Here is a 22061-nt window from a genome sequence, read left to right on the forward strand (position 1 = left end):
AATCAAGGCAAGGGGCTCAGGCTTTTGTGCTCCCATATGGACCAGTCATTGGATGTGAGATGCCCTGGGGAGTCAGTTCCCAGGTGGGACAGAGCTGTGAGCCATCCATCAGCAACGCTCCTAGCAGCTGGGGAAATGGGTGCCTCTCTCCTACCTCGGGAATCTGGGTGGCACACTACAGCATCCAATACCCCAATATTTGACTTGCCCATTTCATCCTACCCTTGGCAACATTAACAATGGATATTTTTAAATCATTGTCAGTTTCATGGGTAAGAAATTGAAGAGTGTTTTCATTTACATCATCTTTTTGTTCCCATATTTACTGATTTTCCCCATCTGATGTGACATGCCTAGTCAAATGCCTTGCTCCTTTTTCTACTAAATTTGGCTTCCCTATAAAGTGGAACGACCAATCAACAGAGGTAACGTGAGAGCAAACTATGAGCGTGGAAGAAGGCATGTCGTCTTCCGTCATCATTTGTTGCAAAGCTTTAAGTGTATTCTTAAGAACAGAAAACATTGACATCCACATTTATTCTTACCCTCCATTCCAACCGGCTGTATTTCATTTTGATCCTATTCTCTTCCTTTTTGTTAAAAGCCCAAAGGCAACCACTTTGATGAATCCTGGCTGTCAACTGCTAAAATGATAATCAAGTTCTTTTGAGAGAAATTTATCTTCTAGCAAAACGGCACTTAGCTCCTTTCAGATATTCCAAAATCTAGATTTGATTACCAAATTTTTGTATCCCCCAAAATTGTATGTGTGTACTAGCCTCTTTAAAAAAAAAAAAGTTGTTTTTTTTTAAAGGCTTACCTTCTGAGCAAAAGAGATCATCACATTGTCAAGACATGAGACTTTTCTTTATAATGCATATAAATCTCACATGTTGGTAGAGTAAAAGGGTTTTGAGAAGCGCTCTTGTTCAAATAGGCTTGGTGAAGTCAAAACTTTGAAAATCACCTCGCTCTGAGAAAGAACAATAGACAATTCAAGATAGAAACAATGACACTTCCTGTTGTCACAGCAATTTCATTCAATTTCACAAGTCACTGCTGAGTCTCTGCCATCTGGAAGGCCCCTGGCTAAGTCTGGGTGCTTTCTGACCACATTCCTCTGTACAGCAACCAAGGACCTTCCACGCTCCTGCACAGCCTACCGGTTTAGACTTTTCTCCAGCCACACCCACCAGGCCCCATAAAGCGCAGCCACATAGGACCCTGATATGGTCCCAGACGTGTCTCCCTGTCTCCCACCCTCCATATTGTGGATGCGGTTCCCTCTCATATCCTCTTTCTCTACACAGTGGATTACTTCTGAGACCTCAGACTGCAGCTCAGATCCTCTTTCTGTGTAAACTGTTCTCTCGTCCTCTATCCCCAACAAAGTTCCTCTTCCTTCTCTAGGTTTCTGCGGCACTTTGTACGACGCTGACCACAGTCTTTCTGCAGTTTTTTGTTTTTTGTGTTTTTTTTTTGCCGTACGCGGGCCTCTCACTGTTGTGGCCTCTCTCGTTGCGAAGCACAGGCTCCGGACGCACGGGCTCAGCGGCCATGGCTCACGGGCCCAGCCGCTCCGCGGCATGTGGGATCTTCCCGGACCGGGGCACGAACCCGTGTCCCCTGCATCGGCAGGCGGACTCTCAACCACTGCGCCACCAGGGAAGCCCCTTTCTGCAGTTTTTGACAGTTGTTCTTTCCCACCATCTATGAGCCTACAGATTCTTCACGGGAATGAGCTGTGCCCTCCAAGTTGTGCGGTGGGGAGCTGTAGACATTGTTAACACAAGTTTGTGAATGGGCACATGAAGAGACTTGGAAAGCAGCTAGTATTTACAAAATGTTTTCACAGAGTTGAAGGGATTTAATCATGAAAACAGACATGCAGGCTTGATACTGTGTTATCCCATTTTTTTGTTTGGAAATAAAGAAGTTGAGAGACAGAAAGAGAGTGCAGGGATGGGGACAGGGGAGAGAGAAAGAGAGAAAGAGAGAGAGAATTAAAGAAGTTCCTGCCCTCAAGGAGTTTACAAGCTAGTGGGGGAAAGAGATATTGTAGCCCTTAATAGTAATAGAAGCCTAAATAAGATACTGCAGAATGGGTCTTGGAGATCAAGAGGTAAAAGAGAAGAATTCCAATTTAAGGGGGAAATAATGTTCACTTTGATTTCCCTCCGAGTTAGGAAAATCCTAGCAGTAACTTAAACACACCACACAGGGGCAGAAGAAGCCCATTAGAATTAGGATTTAATCCTCAATGAGTTTGTTGCTGTTCATGCTTCTACATCCGGTAAAGACATGGAAGGAGGTTAGGTCCCTCACATTACTGAGTGCCTACGATGTGCCAGAAAGTTTACAGTTAATCATCTAGTGCAACTAATCCTGTAAGGGATTCTCATCTGGGCCTTCAACCCCCAATTCCCTCCCCATCCCTACACACCCTTCAGCCTCAGGGGTGATGTGACTTGTCTAAAGTCACACATATGGTCTGCAGGGGAATTGAGCTTCAAACCCATGTTGGATTCCAAAGTCTGTTTTTATTCCTTTCCTTTCCTTTCCTTTCCTTTCCTTTTCTTCCCTTTCCTTCCCTTCCCTTCCCTTTCCTTTCCTTCCTTCCCTTTTACTTTCTTTTCTCCATTTTACACTTTTCAGATTACACAAATAATACAAAAAGACATTCTCATTGTTAACAAAGATGTTCAAGATAAAACATATGTCACCCTTGACTCCCACCCAATCCCACTCCTCTCTGAAGGATAAATGCTTATATCAGTTTGTTGTGTCCCTTTCCAGAATCCTGTCCATGCATTTGAAAATATAGAGATATTTATTTGAACACAAATGAGTTCACACTGAATTGTTATTTCACTGATGTGGTATTTTTATTGATTTAAAGTGTATCTTATACTGACACATTATATTTGAAATTTGATGATTTATAGGATTTGCTGCAAAATAATCCACTGGAGTGGAAGGAAAAGAGATGAAACAAGAGGGGTCTTGAGTTGATAATTGTTGTAGTTGGGTGATGAGGTTCACTGTACTGCAATTTATCATGCTAAAAATTTTGTATATACTCATAAACTTTCAGGCTCCACTTAGGATGTAGGAGAACGGAAAGAGCACTGCTTCCACCTTAACAAGAACAAAAAATATGTAAGACAATCTGTAAATTCATAACTTTTCTTGAGCCCTCAGAGAACTGAGGTCAGAGGGTGACCATTTATTGCCACAGGGCAATGAACCCTGTCACCCTCAGGGCACTGGTGAAAACCCATTATCGCTAAGGGAAGGGGACCAAAAAAATGCCCTCTACTTTTGGGGAAGGTGCATGGTGACTCTCCATTGACCAGACCTACAGTTGGAGGTGGGTGGGCTGACTGAGAAGGCCATATCTCCAATACCAAGGGACGGAGCTCTTGCCTAAAACTGAGGCTTAGTCAGAACAAGAGCTAATGCCCCCCCAAGCCCCACCAGAGGCAGGGATGACTTTATGGGCATGTGACCTGTATAGTCACATGGAGCCCATGCTCAGAGTGTCCTGCACTTTGTTTAACACTTTGCTGTTGCCATCTTAAAATTTTTGACAGTTTTTGACCAGGGTGCTCCATATTTTTATTTTTCACTGGACCCTTCAAATTGTGTAGTTGATCCTGCCACCAAGTGTCAAGTATCAAGTAACTGGCAGAAGAAACAGTAAACTTCAAGATAGTTTCATAGGCATTATCCATTCCGAGGAACAGAAAGAAAAAAGAGTTTAAAAAAAGACTAAGGTAAATGAACAAAGTTTCAGAGACTTATGAAACATCATTGAGTGTGCCAATATGCACATTCTGGGGTATCAGAAGAAGAGAAAAGAAAGAAAAGGACAGAAAGTGTATTTGAAGACATCATGGACTAACATTTGCTGCTAAAATTTGATGAAAAACATTAATATGCCCATCCAAGAAACTTAACAAACTCCACATAGGATAAACTCAAAACTTTCCACACCTAGACACATTATAATCCAACTTTCAACATCCAAAGACAAAGAGAGAATCTTGAAAGCAGCAAAAAGAAGTGACACATCACGTACAGGTAATTCTCAATAATATTAGCAGCTGATTCCTCATCAGAAATCATGGAGCCCTAAAGGCAATGGGATGATATACTCAAAGTGATGAAAGCAAAAAATTGTCAACCAAGAATTCTGTATCCAGCAAAACTATGGATATAATTTGCTATAAAATCCAAAACTATGGATATGAAAGTTAAGATATTATCAGATAAACAAAAGACTTAGACAATCAGTCACTAGCAGCACTTCCTTATGAGAATACTAAAGGGAATCCCACCAGCTGAAAGGAAAGGACATTAGACAGTAATTCAAGTCCACATGAAGAAGTAAAGAGCACTGGTATAGGTAACTACATAGTAAGTAAAAAGATGGTATAAATTAATTTTTTTATGATAACTCTTTTTTCCCCTTCTATCTGATTAAAGAAACTGCAGAAGAGCCAAAATTATAAATCTGTGTTTACGGTAATAAAATGTATAAAGATGTAATTTGTATAATAATAGTACAAAAGTGGGGGATGAACAGAGCCAAATAGGAGCAAAGATTTCATGCACTGTTAAAATTCAATTGATATTAATTTGAACTAGATTATTATAAATTAAGATTTTAGTTATAATTTCCAGGACAGAAAATATCTATCTGATACAAAATAATGGAGGAATAAAAAAGACCTAAGACATATAGGAAACCAATACCAAAATGGCAGACATAATCCTACCCTATCAGTAATTATATTGTAAATGGACTAAACACTCCAAACAAAAGGCAGACATTGGAAAATGAATAAAAAACATGGTCCAAGTACATTCTATCCACAAACAATACACTTTAGATTCAAAGACACAAACAGTATAAAAATAAAAGGACAGAAAATGATATAATATGCAAAGGGTAACCAAAAGAGAGCTGAAGTGGCTATACTAGACAAAACAGACTTTAAGACAAGAAATTGTAACTTGAGACAAAGAAGGACGTTACATAAGAGGGTCAATCCATCAAAGAGACATAAAAATTATAAGCATATATGCACCTAAGAACAGAATCCCAAAATACGTAAACCAAGAAATGACAGAATTGAAGACAGAAATAAATAATTCAGCAATAATAGTTGAAGACTTCAATATCTAACATTCAATAATAGATAGAACAGCTATACAGAAGACCAACAAGGAAATAGAAGACTTGAATAATACTATAAGCTCTATTGGGTCTGTCCCTGAGAAAGACAAATGTTCCATGTAACATTTTTCAGAATAAATCATAAGTTTAGGCCATAAAGTAAATCTTGACAAATTTAAAAGAATCAAAATCATACAAAGTATTTTCTCTGACTAAAATGGAATGAAATTAAAAGTCAATAAAAGATGGAAATTTGGGAAATTCATATATGTGGAAATTAAACAATATACTCCTAAATAATTAATGGAGTAAAGAATAAATCACAAGGGAAATTAAGAATTATTTTGAGATGAATGAAAATGGAAACATAATATACCAAGATTTGCAGAATGCAGCTAAATGGTGCTAGAGGGAAATTTATAGCTCTAAATGCCTAGATGCAAAGCAAACTAAACCCAAAGCAAAAAAAAAAAAGGAATAAAAGTTAGAGTGGAAGTTAATAAAATAAAGAATAGAAAAACAATAGAGAAAATTAATGAAATCAAAAGGTTTTTTTGATGAGATTAACAAAGTTGACAAACTTTTAACTAAACTTATCAAGAAAAAAGACTTGAATTATTAAAATCAGAAATGGAGGGCTTCCCTGGTGGCGCAGTGGTTGAGAGTCTGCCTGCCGATGCAGGGGACACGGGTACATGCCCCGGTCCAGGAAGATCCCACATGCCGCAGGGCGGCTGGGCCCGTGAGCCATGGCCGATGAGCCTGCGTGTCCGGAGCCTGCGCTCCGCAACGGGAGAGGCCACAACAGTGAGAGGCCCGCGTACCGCAAAAAAAAAAAAAAAAAAAAAAAAAAAAAATCAGAACTGGAAAGAGAGGGAACATTATTGCTGACCTCTGAGAGATAAAAAGAATTATAAGGGAATACTATGAACAATTGTATGCTAACGAATTAGATAACCTAGATGGAATTGAAATAGGTCTAAATCTTTGTGGTCTTGTATTAGACAATAGTTTCTTAGATATGAAACTAAAAGCATAAGCAATAAAGGAAAAATATCGGGACAGGGGAGGGGACAACTCCTTTTTCACTCTTCCTGAAGTGTCCCTCAGCAACCAAAGAAGCCAGACACCAACTGACTTCTCAAACAGTCACCCTGTTACAAATGTTTCACCCGTTGGGTTTTTTGTTTTGAGCAACGTACCATGCTAGAAATAAAATGGTTAAGACAACTGGAAATTGTCTGCATTTTACATACGAGAGACCAAGCGTTTCCCCAAGATCTCTGAGCTCCAGAGAAGTTCATCAGAGTTTCCAGTGTTGTCCCACTTTAGGTTCAAAAGCCCAACAATTGCTAGATCTTGATTTAAACATCAGTCCCAATGAAGGAAACCAAGGCTTCTTTGAAAAATGTCTGGTCCCCAAGATGGTTCAAAAAAGTATGAGATGGGTCCATAACATCCAATTGTACCTTAAAAGTAAGTAAGTGCTAAAAAGAAAAAAATGAGAACATGTAAAAAGGACACAGAAACCAACTTGAACTAACTTGAAGGGGAGGGGCTGCTAATGACCAAATCTGAGACAAGGTGAACATCAGAATAATGTAGTTGCTTTGAATTAAGTTGTGTCTCCCCAAATCCATATGTTGAAGCCCTAAACCCCAATGTAATGGTATTTGGAGGTGGATCCTTTGGAAAGTAATTAGGGTTAGATGAGGTCATAAGGGTGAGGCCTTCATGATGGGATCAGTATCCTCATAAGAAGAGACACCAGAAAGAGCTTGCTTTCTTTTCCACTGTAATAAGGCAGCCATCTATGAGCCAGAAAGCAGGCCTTCACCGGCCACAGAATATGTTGGCACCTTACTCTTGGACTTTCCAGCATCCAGAACTGTGAGAAAAAAATTTCTGTTATTTATAAGCCACCCATTCCATGGCATTTTGTTATAGCAGCTCAAAAGAACTGAGACACCAACTCACAAATATTCTACACTATTAAAAAAAAAAGCCAATGTCAAGAAAAACAAAGATAACTGACCTTCCCCACTACCTCTTTGGAGCAGTTTCTCAGAGCTATCTGAAATGCTGTCTCCTGGGCTATAGTCCTCATTCTACCCTAAATAAAACTTAACTCCCCCCCAAAAAAAAGAAAGAAGAGAAAAACAAAAATAAACCAATGAACCATTCCAGGCTAAAGGAGACTAAAAAGCAACAAAAATTAAATGCAATGCTTAATCCCAAAACTGAATCCTGGATAAGAATACAAATGACCATAACAGGCATTATTATGGGACAATTGGTGAAATTTGAATAAGTCCTAGAGATTAAATAATAGCATTATATTAATGTTAAATTATCTGATTTTGATCATTGTACTGTAAGATGAATATTCTTTTTCTTAAAAACACACAATAACTATTTATGAGTAAAGATGTATGGTATCTGCAACCTTAGTCTCAAATGGCTCAGAAAAAGATAAAATTTGTATATTTATATACGGAAAGAGAATGATAAAGCAAATGCAACAAAATATTAGTAACTGGTGAATCTGGGTGAAGCATATATAGGGAGTTTTTGGTACTATTGCAAATTTTTGGTGTTTGAAAATACATATCAGAATAGAGAGCTACCTAATAAAGTCCAAAGTTAACTATATTCACCTATACACCTCCAACATGTAACGGAAAAAAAGCTAAATTCAGTCAAACTAAAGATTTCCACACCTCAGTAGCTAACTAGGTCCACATTGCTGTTGGGTTCACACAGCTGTGGAAATACTACAGTTGGCGATGGGGAGTTTCCCAAGTCATTTACATGTAGTTGGAGGCAAATGCTGAAAACCAAAGTCTTACAAAAATTCCCAGTGCCCTTATATGCCAACCACTCCCACTCCAAGAATCAAGTTGAGTTCTTCTTTGTCAGGACTCTTTCAACTGCAAATAGCAGAAACTCAGTTCAAACTTGCTTAGCAGGAGAGATTTATTGGCTCACTTAACAGCAAGTTCTAGGGCTCCAGAGTGCCGGGAGTCCAGAGGGTGTTGTCATAAGTCTGTCTCACTCAGTCTTTCAATTCTGATACTTCTGTTTCCAGGCAGGATTTCCCTTCATAGCATTGAGATGCTACCAGCAAATCCAGACTTGCCTTCTACAACCTTCATGGCTTCAGGGGAGGGGGAATCTCTTTTTCCCTGGTATTTCCAAAAAATGTATTTGCTTGACTCTTATTGGAATAACATGTCTATCCCTAATAGATTGTGGGATCTATTAGGATAACCGATCGTCCAGGTTTGGGTCATAGAGTAACCCTTAAGGCAGAGAAACTGGAAAGTGGAGGAGTTGTAGACCTGGTCTAATCATTCTGTGTGACAGTTGGGAAAGTCTGTTCTCCAAGGTGAAAACAGGGTGTTGAGAGCAAAAAAGGCAAGGGCGGATGTTGGGCAAATAAAATAATAGATGTCAATTATATCCTGTGTTTTGACTACCCACTTCCACATACCACCCCTTCAAAAATGCCTCCACCTACCAAAATGCAACAAAATCATGTACAATCAAACACTGTCCTCTGTCCCACCCCAAAATAGAGACAACTTAAAGGCATGTATTTATCTAGATCTGAATCCATTGTTTCTGGGTGAATTTCATTAATCTCAATTAGATCTGAGTATAGTGTATAGAGGTGCAGCGGCATATGGCTGAATGATAGATTAACTCCCTTTCTTAACACATCTCTTAGACAACAGTGGAGAAAGGAAAAGAAAAATAACAACAAAACTCCCTTTGGGAAAGAAGATAAGGAGAAACAATATAAGACTGTCACTGTCCATGGTGTTTAGCTTATGGATAATAATAGCAAGGACTCTCTCCTGGTGATGCACGAGTTCCTTGGTCAGCCACTTTGGGCTGCCCTGCTTCTACCATCTGAGAAGGCCCCCCCCCCTGCTCATCTGCTTATCTTCCCTGCTGGATTGTGAAGAATGCTCCTTTGGAAGCTATATGTCTCTGGCAATCCAGTTTCTGTTGGTGGAGGTACAAGGCTTCATGATTCCCTTGAGGGTTGAGCAACTCAGGCTTTTAGTTTCCCAGGATTTGGGGTTTCTCTAGAAATTCAATGACATTACAATCTCATTAAGATTCTCGTCCACTCAATAGCAAAAAACCCCAAACAATTTGATTAAAAAATGGACAGGAGATCTGAATATACATTTTTCCAAAGAAGACATAGATGGTCAACAGGTACATGAAAAGGTGGTCACTAATCATCAGGGAAACGCAAGTCAAAGCCACAATGAGATATCACTTCATACTTGTTAGGATGGCTGTTATCAAAAAGACATGAAATAGCAAGTATTGGCGAGGATATAGAGAAAAGGGAGCCCTTGTGCATTTTTGTTGGGAGTGTAAATTGATGCAGCCCCTATGGAAAACATTATGGAGTTTCCTCAAAAAATTAAAAATAGAACTACGATACGATCCTGCAATTCCACTTTGGGCATTTATCTGAAGAAAATGAAAACACTGACTTGAAAAAAATATATGCACCCCTATGTTCATTGCAGCATTATTGATAATAGCCAAGACATGGAAGCAACCTAAGCGTCCATTGGTGCATAAATGGATAAGGAAAATGTGGTGCATATACATACGAATACTCTCCAGCCATAGAAAAGAAGGAAACCTTGCCATTTGCAATAACACGAATGGACCTTGAGGTCATTAAGGCTAAGTGAAATAAGTCAGACAGAGAAAGACAAATACCATACGATCTCACTTATATGTGAAATCTAAAAAAACCCCCAAAACTCATAGATACAAAGAACAAAGTAGTGGTTGCCAGAGGCAGGGGGTGGGGTAGGACAATATGAGTGAAGGGGCTCAAGAGGTACAAACTTCCAGTTACAAAATAAATGTCATGAGAATATAATGTACAGCATGTGACTATGGTTAGAAATACTGTATTTTGTATTTGAAAGTTAAGAGACTAGATCTTAAATGTTCTCATCACAAGAAAAACAACTCTGTAACTATGTATAGTCATGGATGTTAACTAGAAGTATTGTGTTGATCATTTGGCAACATATATAAATATAAAATCGTTATATTGTATACTTGAAACTGATATAGTGTTATATATCAATTATATCTCAATTTTTTTAAAAAAGGATCCTGCTTGTTTCAGGACAACTTTTTGGACCAGCATCCAAAGCCAGAACTCTGCTTGAAGTGGGGTCCTTGCAGCCAGGCTGTGGCTTGGGAAATTCTACAGATTAGAAACGTCTCCCTCCATTCTCTGTATACCCCATTTGGCCAGGTAACCTTGCCAACAAAGCCTAGGCGGACAGGTGTGCTCATCTGCTCTGTGCTCAGGCTGCATCCCAGGGATATCTCTTTATCCCAGGGCAAGGCTCACCCTTGTCAGTGGCATACAGAGGACATGCAGGTGGTACTTGGGAGGGATCGGGGGAGGAGGGTGAGTGTCACCCATTTTTAGGATCCCTACATGGCTTGCTCTGTTTCTTTCCCCCAAATGAACTTGCTTTGGAGGCAGATCTGGCTTTTCTAATCCTATGAGGGGGAGGCTTATCTGACTCAGTCAACTTGGATTATTGACCACAGGCAGAATAAACCTCTTTTAGGAAAGTCAGATCTTATTCTCACTTATCATTTGAATGGGCCAGTTTCCATCAAAGTTTGTCTCTTTCTTGTAAGAACTTACTGAAACCCACAAGAAGCAGCCAACATACTCTAATATCCTTTTTCCTGCCATGTGTCCTAAAGTCCAGTACCCATGGGAACATGGACCCAGTCCCAAGACAAGCAAGTGACTCTCAGCCAGCTGGTGTTTTCCTGTGTCACAGGGCTGCCGGCTTCCCTCATGGCTCCATGCCATTCACCATTCAACTGATCCCTCATTTTAGGTTCTGTCATAACACCCCATTTCTGCTGCTAATTTCAATATTGAGTCAGATATTTTGGCTTCAGGAGACAGAGCTCCAATTTATTTCCTCCAGTGACTGAAAAGTCCAGAGGTAGATGTGCCTTCAGGCACCACTGGATCCAGGTACTCATATGATGGTACTGGCTACTTTCTTTCCTTGTCTCTCGGCTCTGCTTCCCCGTGGGTTAACTTTGGTAGGAAGATGGCTACTAGCAACTTCAGATTTATGTTCTACCAGTTTAGCAACTTCACAGACAGACAGCTTCCCTTTCCAGTTAAAATTCCAGAGCTAACTCTCACTGAACCAACCTGGGATCACATGTCCTCCCCCGAAACAAATTCCTTGGTAGTGGGAGGTAGGAACAGCCCCAGCTGAGCCACATGGACAGAGAGCTGAGACTGGGGATTGTCCAAGGAAAATTGGGGCACTGTCACTGGAAGAAAGAGAAGGAATGCTGGCAGGGCACAAAGAACACACATGCACTGTAAGTTTCCGGAATTAAATGGCAGCTGTTTCTGGAGAGTACAAACAAAAAGGGAATGAACAATTCTGGAATACCTACTGTGTGTCTTTGATCTGCTTATTTTTTCAACATAAATTTTTGAACACCTATTATGATAAATAATAACAGCTAATTCTTATATAGCATCTATTGTTTACTAGGGTTCACACTTAATTCATTTAAACCTAACAGCTCTGCAAGGTAAGTACTGTAATTATAGCCCCATTTTACAAGAAACTGAAGCAGAGAGCAAATTATTTAGTTAGTTGTAGAGCTGGGCATCTGTGTTAGTTTCCTAGGGCTACTGTCACAATGAACCCCCAACTGGGTGGCTGAACACAACTGAAATTTATTGTTAGTTCTAGATGCTAGAAGTCTGAAATCAAGGTGTCAGGAGGGCCCTGCTCCCTTGAGACTCGAGAGAAGCCTTGCTTGTTTCTTCCTGGCTTCTGGTGTGGTCGGTAATCCTTGGCTTTCCTTGGCTTGAAGCCGCATCCCTCCAAATCTTTGCCGCCATTATCACATGACCATTCTCTTCCCATGTGTTTTTCTTTTGTCTCTTCGCTTCTTCTTATAAGGACACCAATCATATTGGACTAGGGCCCATTGACTTTATTTTAATTTAATTACATCTGCAAGACTCTACTTTCAAGTAAGCTCACATCACTGGTATTGGGGGTTAGGACCTCAACATATCTTTGGAAGGGACGCAATTCAACCCACAACAACATCCAAGCCAGGCCTGGCTCCAGAGTCCCTGCTTGCCTCTAGCCTCAAGTCTAGGACACAGCTCCTGGGGTCACGGCAGTGGGAAAACTGAGTGTGTACCTCCAAGGGGCTTTTGCACTCTAAGGAGACATTGTCTGGGTAGTGAGCAATGAAGGTGCCGATGAGGTACTCATGGAAACTGCACACGACTCTGTCCCGGGCAGGTTCCCGGGGGAGGGGATGACTGCATGGGGCCGTGACGGGTGAGCTGCGTGCCAGCAGGAGGGCTGGGATGGGAGGGGAGGGGTGTGCTCCAGGCAGAAGGAAATCATGGGCAGAGGCTGGAGGAGAGAGGGAACGGGGCTTGCTTGGATCTGTCCAAAGAGTTCAGCGTGGCCAGGGCAGAGAAGTCAAGGAGGGAAGTTGGAAGAGGCAGCTGAAGAGGCCGGTGGAGGCAGAACTGGGAGGGTGGGTGAGTCATGCTGAGGAACCCACACTCTGTCCTGGTCATCACGAGGAGCCGCTGCGAGGACAAGCGCGGGGTTCCAATGGACGGGCTGGTTTTAACTGAATCTTCACTGTCCCGTGAAGTCGGTCACATTAGCCCCATTTTATACAACATAGAAATTGAGACTCCCAGAGATCAAGTGGGCCAGGTAGAGGCAGACGCAGAATGTGGCCAAGCTCTGAGGATCCTCTTGCTCCTGGGACTTGGGATATGAGGTGGCGACAGTGGACAGGTCACCAGAGTGTTGAGCTCAAGTCCTGCCCTTCTACTCATTAGCTCAGGACTTGAGGGAAGTTGCTTCTCTCTGAACAGTGACTCTAACATGCAGACACTTCATCCTGGCAGCGCTGCTATCGGCAGTGACCGAAAGGGCCCGGGAAATCCACACGCAGGAAAACAGGAGCAGCCTGGCCACCACAAGATTACTCTCATCTTCATCATTCTGGTGGTTGTTGCTCCTGGCAGACTGGTGGATGGGGCTGCCTTGGGCAGGCAGAGCTTGCAGGAAGAAGCCTCTTCCCGCACACAGCCCTGCTGCCCTCCCCAGCAGACCCGCACATCCCCAACTCTTTCCTCCCAACGCAATCAGAGCTTTAATTAAAATGACTTCATCAGACTCTGGAGGCGCACCCAACAAAGGAAGCAAAAAACGACAATTACCTCCTGGGGACGGTGCCCGGAGCTTTGGAAATTTCCTACAAAGAGAAGCAAGTGTGAGTGGCGTGGAAGAATTCACCTGGGTGTTTGGGGAGAGGGAGCCACTTTCCTCTCTGTATGGGAGGCACAGGCAGATGTGTGTGGATTTCTGGGGGCGGGGCACAGGGGATTTCTGAGGCTGAGTCATCCACACCCCAGCGCCCTGTCAAAGTCCCTGGTCTGAGCCTGTGATGCAGGGTGGAACAGGCTGTTATCTTCTCCGATCGTGAGATGCCTCTCTATTTTTCTACTTGGGAAACAGGAGAATTATTTAAAATTGTCCCCTGGCTGGAGCACCTTGTCTGTTCCCCCTTTCTGCTCGCCTGCCCTAAACCAGCCCATCTCTGAAGGCCACAAAGCTGGTCCAGACCCCTCCAGCCCTCCTGTATCCCACCCCCTGCATCACAGATGAGCTTTTTGCTCTGACTTGTCTCTGCCAGTGCTCTTCAATAGAAATGGAATGCAAGCCACATACAACCTAAAATTTAAAAAGCCGCAATGCAAGCAACTTAAATTTTTCTAGTAGCACGTGAAAAAAATCCAAAAGAAACAGATGTAATTGATTTTAATAATATAGCCAATATAGCCACTATATTGTCATTTCAACATGTAATCAATGTCAAAAATCATTACTCTTGTTATACTAAGTCCCCCCAAATCCTGTATTTTATACTTAAATCTCAGTTCAGACTGGCCATATTTCAAATGCTCAATAGCCACCTGTGGTCACTGGTTACTGTATTAGATAGTGCAGGTCTGTATTGTGTTGACGTTGGGTGATGGCCTTGTCTCCATTTGTCAACTTGGTACATTTCCCTCCTGTGGAACTATGGCCCACTGAGGCTGTATTCACCCCTCCAGGGAGCCCTGCACAGGCCTGGCTCTTGGGAGGAACTTAGTAATTGTTTTGGAGTGAATGAATGATTGTAGGAGGGGTCTCTCTGCCTTTGTATTAAGAAGGGATGCTAGAGGAATTCCTCGGCGGTCCAGTGGTTAGGACTCGACGAGGCCGAGGCTCGACACCCCGGGTTCAATCCCCGGTCTGAGAACTAAGATCCCGCAAGGTGCGAAGCATGGCCCCCCCCCCAAAAAAAAGATCTACAAGTGATGTTAGGAGATGTGGGTCTCTAGCTCTCTCTGGGCGTGGCAACAGCCCAGGAATCCTGCTCCAGGTTTTCCTTCCCATGCTGTAGGAGCTCCACACCAACGAGGAAACAGAGGAGGGTTGGGCAGCTGAGCTTCTAGTATCTGGCGATCACTCATTTTAAACATCAGACCTGATGTGTGTGCACAGGCAAAGGAAAGCAGGTGAGGGGACAGAGGGAGACATTTTACTTCCTGCATCCGCCCACTTAATTTCATCCATTCATTTATTGACATAAAATGATGATTAACTCATCAGTTTGTTCATTCGGGAAACATCTCCAAAGCACTTTATTTAAGCCAGGCATTTGCTAGGTGCTGGTGTGTTTCATGGATAAGTAAGAAACCATCCTTCCTCTCGCTCTGTAATCCCCTGGAGTATTTGTTCTAGCAGAACATGTGTTTAACTAGAATAAACATAAGCAAACGAGCAATCTCTGTATCAAACTAACACCCTCCCCTCTCCCCACGGACTTCAATTTTCCTTCTCTCCTTCCATGGACAACACACCTACTATGTGCAGGTTCAGTGCTAGGCACTCTTTCCATCATCTCACTCAATCCTCCCCTTTTAGAGAAGAAAAAACTCTGGCTCAGAGAGGTTAAGTAGCTTGCCTAACGTCACCCAGCTATAGCAAGTGGCATAGCCAACATGCAAACCCGATTCTTCAGCCTCCCCTCCCAGGGAGCTTTGGACCCCTTGTCATTGCTGTTGGAGCTCTACACAGCTCTCTCCACCCCTTCCGGACATGCAGTGCCCAGCACACAGGAGATGCTCAGGAAACACGTACTGAATGGATGGATGGAATACTTGCTGAATTAAAGAACCAATGAATGGATGAATTCTTCCTCACTTTCTAATGATTTGGGTTTGCATTGGTCTAACATATAGGTTCCTTACGGGCAGGAACCATAGTGCAGAAGACACGTGGATTCTGGAATCGGATGGATCTGGGCTCAAATCCCGAATCAGCCCCTATTTGCTGACCGGTCAAAAGAAACACGTCTCGCTGTGAGAACTGACGGGGGAGGGAGTGTTGGGGTCTGACTTCAAAGGAGTCTCCTGGGCATTTTGCTGTCCCCACTGCTGCTTTCCATTTTCTCTGCCTGCTAAAAAGAGGGGTGGGTCTTGGGCCATCTCCACCCCTGTGATGTGCTGTAAATAATTTATCAAGTGGCTTAGTGAGAAGCTCGTGAATTCTTAAACCCTTTTTAAAGCGCTCCCGGGAAGAGAGGGCATCTGCTCCAGGGTCTCAGTGGCCCCCTGCCCTCTCCATCTGGGTCCCAGATGAGGTGCAATGACAGGGTCAGGTCCCCCTGCTGTAGCCTACAGGCCGAGAGCCTTTTAGGGAATGGAATATTCCTCTTCACAGGATCCCAAGTTCTCTGCGCACATGAATTACGCATCCAATACTTGGCAGAGCAGCAGTCTGGAGACTGTCCCTGGAACCCAAATCCTCTAAGTTTGCAGTGCAAAGACACATTCCCTTGCCCTGCCCCCATGCCAAGCTGCCAGGACCGAGAGCATGCAGGTGGCCTGAGGCCCAGGACGCTCAGAGCACACGGCAGGTTGCCTCTCCCAACAAGTAAATGCATTCAAAAAGGGAGAGATGCTACGGAAAAATAAAATAAGCTGTTTTTATTTTAAGGGTGGATTACTTAAGGTCGGAACGGCTTCCTAGAGAAGGTGGTTTTTGAAGTGAAACCTGAACCATCAAAAGGAAGATCTGGAGTAAAAGAGTTCCAAGCTGAAGGAATAGCAAAGTCTATGTCCCTGCAGGGAAATGTACCGGGTGTGGTGCTGAGACAGAAAAAAAGGCCTGTGTGGCCAGAGCATAGTGAACAAGAGGGTTGGTGAGCTGAGAGTGGGGTGTAAGGGAGAGAGGACTGAAGGACGATTCCTGGGTCTACTGAGAGGCCTTTGGGAGAATTAGCAAAGGCACACCTTCCTCTGGACATACACGACCTTTAACTCACGTACCAGATTCCACAGAGGAGCATGGCTGGATTTTAACCCCACCTGACTCCCTGCCAGGCGCCCCTGTGCAGTGCGCAACATGCAGAACTGTACGTAGAGGACCTGGGTAGAGCCACTATCTGCTTGTGATGCAGCAGGGTGGAAATCATAGCTCAGTGCTGGCTAGGTTAAATTCGAGATGCCATTAGCCACCCAGGAGAAGTTGCTGAATAGACAGTTGGATAGGCCTGTCTGGAGCTCAGGACAGAAGTCTGGGTTTCCTCACTGGATCATTACATGCCTGGATGCGGTCGCCCAGGGAGAGCTATAGAGTGATATTTCTAACATGCAGATCTGCCTGTGAAGTACTTAGTCAGTGGGTGAGGCCAGCAAGGTGCCTAGGAATTAAAATTTAAGGAGGCACTCTCAAGGTCACACAAGTGCAAAGCTGGCACCTGAGAGTACATGCCATCTTAAATTTTGTGTCTTCTTAAATCTAGTCCTGGTCTGGGGTAATTCAACGGAGAAAGGATAGTCAGTGGTGCTGGCACAATTGAAAATTCATTTGGGAAAGAAAAAAAAAGAACCTCAACCTTTATTTCACACCATATATAAAAACAAAAATAGATCCCAGACCTAAACACAGAAGCTATAACTATAAAACTGTGGAGGAAAGAAAAACAGAGAAAATCTTCATGACCTTGAGACAGGCAAAGATTTCTTAAATAGGACACAAAAAGCATGAACCATAAAAGAAAAAAAAGATCAAGTGGATTTTATCAAAACTAAGAGCTTTCCTTTGAAAAACATCATTAAGAAAATTTAACAAACCACAGACTGAGAGAAAATATGTGCAGTACACATATCTGACATAGGACTTGTACCCCAAACACAGAAGGAACTCTTACAACTCAGTAATAAAAAGACAATTGATCCAATTCTTTTTAAATGGAGAAAGATTGGAATAGACCCTTCACAAAAGAAAATATACCAATGGCCAATAATGAGCAAGTAAAAGAGAGGTTCAGCCTCAACATTCATCAGGCAGGTGCAAATTTAAACCGTAATAAAGTACCACTTTATACCCGCTCGAACGGCTTAAATTAGAACCGATGAAAATACCAAGGACTGGTGAGAATATGAAGCAACTGGAATTCTCAAACACTGTTGTTGGGACTGTAAAATGTACAAACACTTTATAAAACAGTCTGGCAGTTTATTATAAACATACAACTAAGCAGTTCCACTCTTGGGTTTTTACCCAAGAAAATGAAAACAAAATGTCTATACAGAACGTACAGTACACAAATGTTCACAGGCACTTTATTCATAACAGCCCAAAACTTAGAAACAGCCAAGTGCCCATCAACTGGAGAATGGATAAACAAACTGGGGTACATCCAGACATCAATGCTTTTCATCAATAAAAATGGAACTACAGATACATGCAACAATATGGCTAATTCTCAAAAATACCATGCTAAAGGAAGCTGGACAAAGAAAAAAGTACAATCTGTATGATTCCATCTATAGAAAAATCTAGAAAAGACTAATTTAATCTGTAGTCACGGAAACGTGATCAATGTTTGCCTGAGGCTGGGGGCGAGGGGTTGACTGCAAAGTGATAAAAGAGAACTTTTATGGGTGAGTGGAATGGTCTATACCTTGATTATAGTTTTGGTTACACAGGTGTCCATGTGTATCAAGACTCATCAACCTGTATATGTAAAATGGGTACATTTATGTAAATTATGCATCAATAGAGTGACTTAAAAATACGTCAGTTCAGGGCTTCCCTGGTGGCGCAGTGGTTGAGAATCTGCCTGCCAATGCAGGGGACACGGGTTCGAGCCTTGGTCTGGGAGTATCCCACATGCCGCGGAGCAACTAGGCCCGTGCGCCACAATTACTGAGCCTGCGCGTCTGGAGCCTGTGCTCCGCAACAAGAAAGGCCGCGACAGCGAGAGGCCCGCGCACTGCGATGAAGAGTGGCCCCCGCTTGCCACAACTAGAGAAAGCCCGCGCACAGAAACGAAGACCCAACACAGCAAAAATAAATATAAATAAATTAATAAACTCCTACCCCCAACATAAAAAAAAAAAATAAATACCTCAGTTCAGGCTTTAGCTGACAGCCAGTCCTCTGGTCCTCCTTGTCACTCTGAGTGTGGTAATGTAAGAATGTTTTCTTTCTTCAGGACGTGATGATTAAATAGTTCTGTCCACCTGCAGGACATGGTGGGTGTTAAAAAATGAACTCAGGGGACTTCCCTGGTGGTCCAGCAGTTAAGACTCTGCTCCCAATGCAGGGGGCCCGGGTTCGATCCCTGGTCAGGGAACTAGATCCTGAATGCCCAAACTAAGAGCCCACGTGCCACAACTAAAGATTCCACACGCTGCAATGAAGATCTCGCACGCAGCAATGCAGCAACGAAGATCCCGTGTGCCGCAACTAAGACTCAGTGCAGCCAAAATAAATAAAGTCATATACTTATAAAAAAAAATGGACTCCAGATTGGACTTCCCTGGTGGTGCAGTGGTTAAGAAAGGCCCGCGTACCGCAAAAAAAAGAAAAAAAAAAAAAAAAAAAAAAAAAGAATCCACCTGCCAATGCAGGGGACGTGGGTGCGATCTCTGGTCCGGGAAGATCCCATATGCCGCGGAGCAACTAAGCCCATGCGCCACAACTACTGAGCCTGTGAGCCACGACTATTGAGCCCGTGCACGGCAACTACTGAAGCCCTCGCGCCTACAGCCCATGCTCCACAACAAGAGAAGCCACCGTAATGTGAAGCCCGCACACCGCAACAGAGTGGCCCCCACTCACCACAACTAGAGAAAGCCGGCATGCAGCAACAAAGACTCAACACAGCCAAAGGAAAAAAAAAAAAGATTGGCGGGGGTCCATGCCTGCCCCTTTATTTAGAGATGAGGGAACTGGGGCTCAGAGAGCAGAAGAGACTCATCCAAGGACACACAGCGTTATAGGTTTTGACTACAAGGTGTCGCTTGGGAACATTTGGGTTTAAAAAATAAAAACAAAACAAGCCATCAGACAGTTTGCATTGGTCCCGTCTCTCTTTTTCTTCAGAGCCGAGTTCTGGGAGAGGTCTGGATTCCCCTGAGGAAGGCCAGGTCTACAGTCTGGTAACTGCACAAACCTTGTCTGCAGAGCATTTCTTCTTCTCTGCTCTTCTGCAGAGAAGAGCCACCCAATCCAAGAACACCGTCATCATGAAGCAGTGAGGGTACAGGACCGTAAGCCCTGCTTTTCAGCTGACACCACCTCGTGCTGGTCTCTCCACCTTCATCATTGCCCTCCCTGCCTCCCAGGGTCCATGTGAGAACATGAAAACATGGGTGCCTACTCCCAAAACTCTTACTGAACCTAGACGTCTGGTCACTGCAATAAGGCAAAGCAAGGATGTAAAGAAAAAACAGATCAGAAAGGAATAAATAAAATGGTCCCTCTTTCCAGATGACATGATTTCCCACATAGAAAATCCCAAGGAATCTACCAAAAAATTCCAAGAACTAATAAGTTCTAGGCCATAGAATGCAAGACAAACATACAAAATCAATGATATTTTTACATACTAGTAACGAACACATGGACATCAAAATTAAAAGTGTAATACCTAAAAATTTATAATCACTAAACAAAAAGGAAAAGAAAAGAAAGATATGTTTAGGTGAGCATTTAACAAACATGTCCAGGCCTTGTATGCTGTAAACTACACAACACTGATTAAAAAAAAAAAAAAAAAGATCGAAAAAGATCTAAATAAATGGAGGAACATATTGTCTTCAGTATGCCTCTGAACATACTGGATTGGAAGACTCAACATAGTAAAGATGTAATTTCTCCCCAATTGGATACAGAATAATGTTTAACCAGCTATCTGGGCATCCTGTGGCCCAGTCAACTTGACAGATAAAATTAACCACCATGGTAACTAAGTCAGAATAGCATTACTGTAGAAATAGAGGAACAATTAATGGACTAGAATAGACAACCCATCAACAGGCCCACACCTAGATTGAAACTTGACAAATTTCGTGTTGCTAATCAACACCAAACAAAAAGGGCTGGACTGGTCAATAAAAGGGATGGGATAATGGATTATTAATATGGAAAAGATGAAATCTCTTCCTTAACCCGTACCAAAAAAATAATCAGTAAGAAAAGGGTTGAAATATGAAAAAATAAAATAAAAATTTAAAAAACTACAGGAGACTATCTCTATGGTCTCAAGTTGAGAAAGGATTTCTTCAACAAGGGCCAAGCGTATAGTTAAATATTAATAAACTTTGACTCAATTAAAATGAACTTCTGTTCTGGTGTCTCTTCTTAAAAAGGCATTAATCCCCTTACCAGAGCTCCACCCTCATGACCTAGTGACCTAATTACTTCTCCAAGGTCCCACCTCCAAATACTATCAGACTGGTTTCAACATATGAATTTTGAGGGGACACAAACATTGTCAGCAAGGCACTGGTCCCACTTGCTGAGGTCAGCGCTGCCGCCACAGGGGGGTTCGGGGACGCCTGCTGGCTGCATGGCCTTCTCCCCGTCAGCTGTGCAGGCTGCTGGACCAGCAGCGGCAGCGAGGTTTCAAGCACAGGCAGCAGTAGGGACATATATGGATCTGTCCTTTATGGCCGCACAGGTAACGCACAACCCAGTCCCTACCAGTGAGCCCTTCAAGATGCACCAAGCTCCCACCTGCTCTCCTGTGGGCCAGTCACCAGGTCTGGGGTGTCACACACACACATGCATACATGGGAATAGGCTCCTTCTGGCATCTCTGCCATTGTCCTCATTTTAGCTATTGCAGCCGCACGTTTGGGATACTTGTTGGAGGTCGGGAAAGATTAAAACAGGGCATAAGGTAACAGGTGTGCACTGTGCAATCCTAGAAGGCACCATTCACAGTTTAGTCTCTGTTATGTTATTAGCCATGTTAGAGCTCACATTTATTGAAGACACCACGTACCAGATTCATGATCTCATTAAATTCTCTGGTTCTGTTTTCTTCATTTTACAGATGACAAAACCCAGGCTCAGAGAGCCACTACCTTGCCCAAGCCGCAAGAGCGGAGCTAGAATTTAAACCTTCTTCTGCCCAGTTCCAGAGCTCCGAGGACACCGGACTCTGGACGCAGGGTTGGCACAGAAAGCCTGTTAACCCTGACCCTGGCAGGCCAGCCCCACGAAAGCACCGCTGGCCCCCTAGGGAACTGGGCTCAACAGCACGGGGCAGGGCGCCAACAGCACTGGACTCGGGTTCAGGGCTCCTTCTCGCACCCACCAGATAAGCGACGTCGCGCCTCAGCTCCTCTCGCCTCAGCTCCTCCCTCCAGCACGCGAAGGGAAGCGACTGCGAGCCTTCCGGGGTTCCACCGAGCCCCGCCCCCGGGGGTGGGGCAGGG

The 22061-nt window shown here is 43.2% G+C and overlaps 1 long non-coding RNA gene across 1 annotated transcript; it reads right to left on the reverse strand.

Annotated features, from left to right (window-relative positions):
• Window positions 1-839: 839 nt before the first annotated feature.
• Window positions 840-21972, reverse strand: LOC102996750 (uncharacterized). Its single transcript, XR_449364.1, has 3 exons — window positions 21941-21972; window positions 18740-18854; window positions 840-973 (listed from the first exon to the last, which is right to left on the reverse strand). It is a non-coding gene; the product is annotated as an uncharacterized lncRNA (long non-coding RNA).
• Between the last annotated feature and the right edge of the window lie 89 nt (window positions 21973-22061).

This window comes from Physeter macrocephalus, chromosome 11, assembly GCF_002837175.3.
Source record: "Physeter macrocephalus isolate SW-GA chromosome 11, ASM283717v5, whole genome shotgun sequence".
Lineage (NCBI taxonomy): Eukaryota > Metazoa > Chordata > Mammalia > Artiodactyla > Physeteridae > Physeter > Physeter macrocephalus.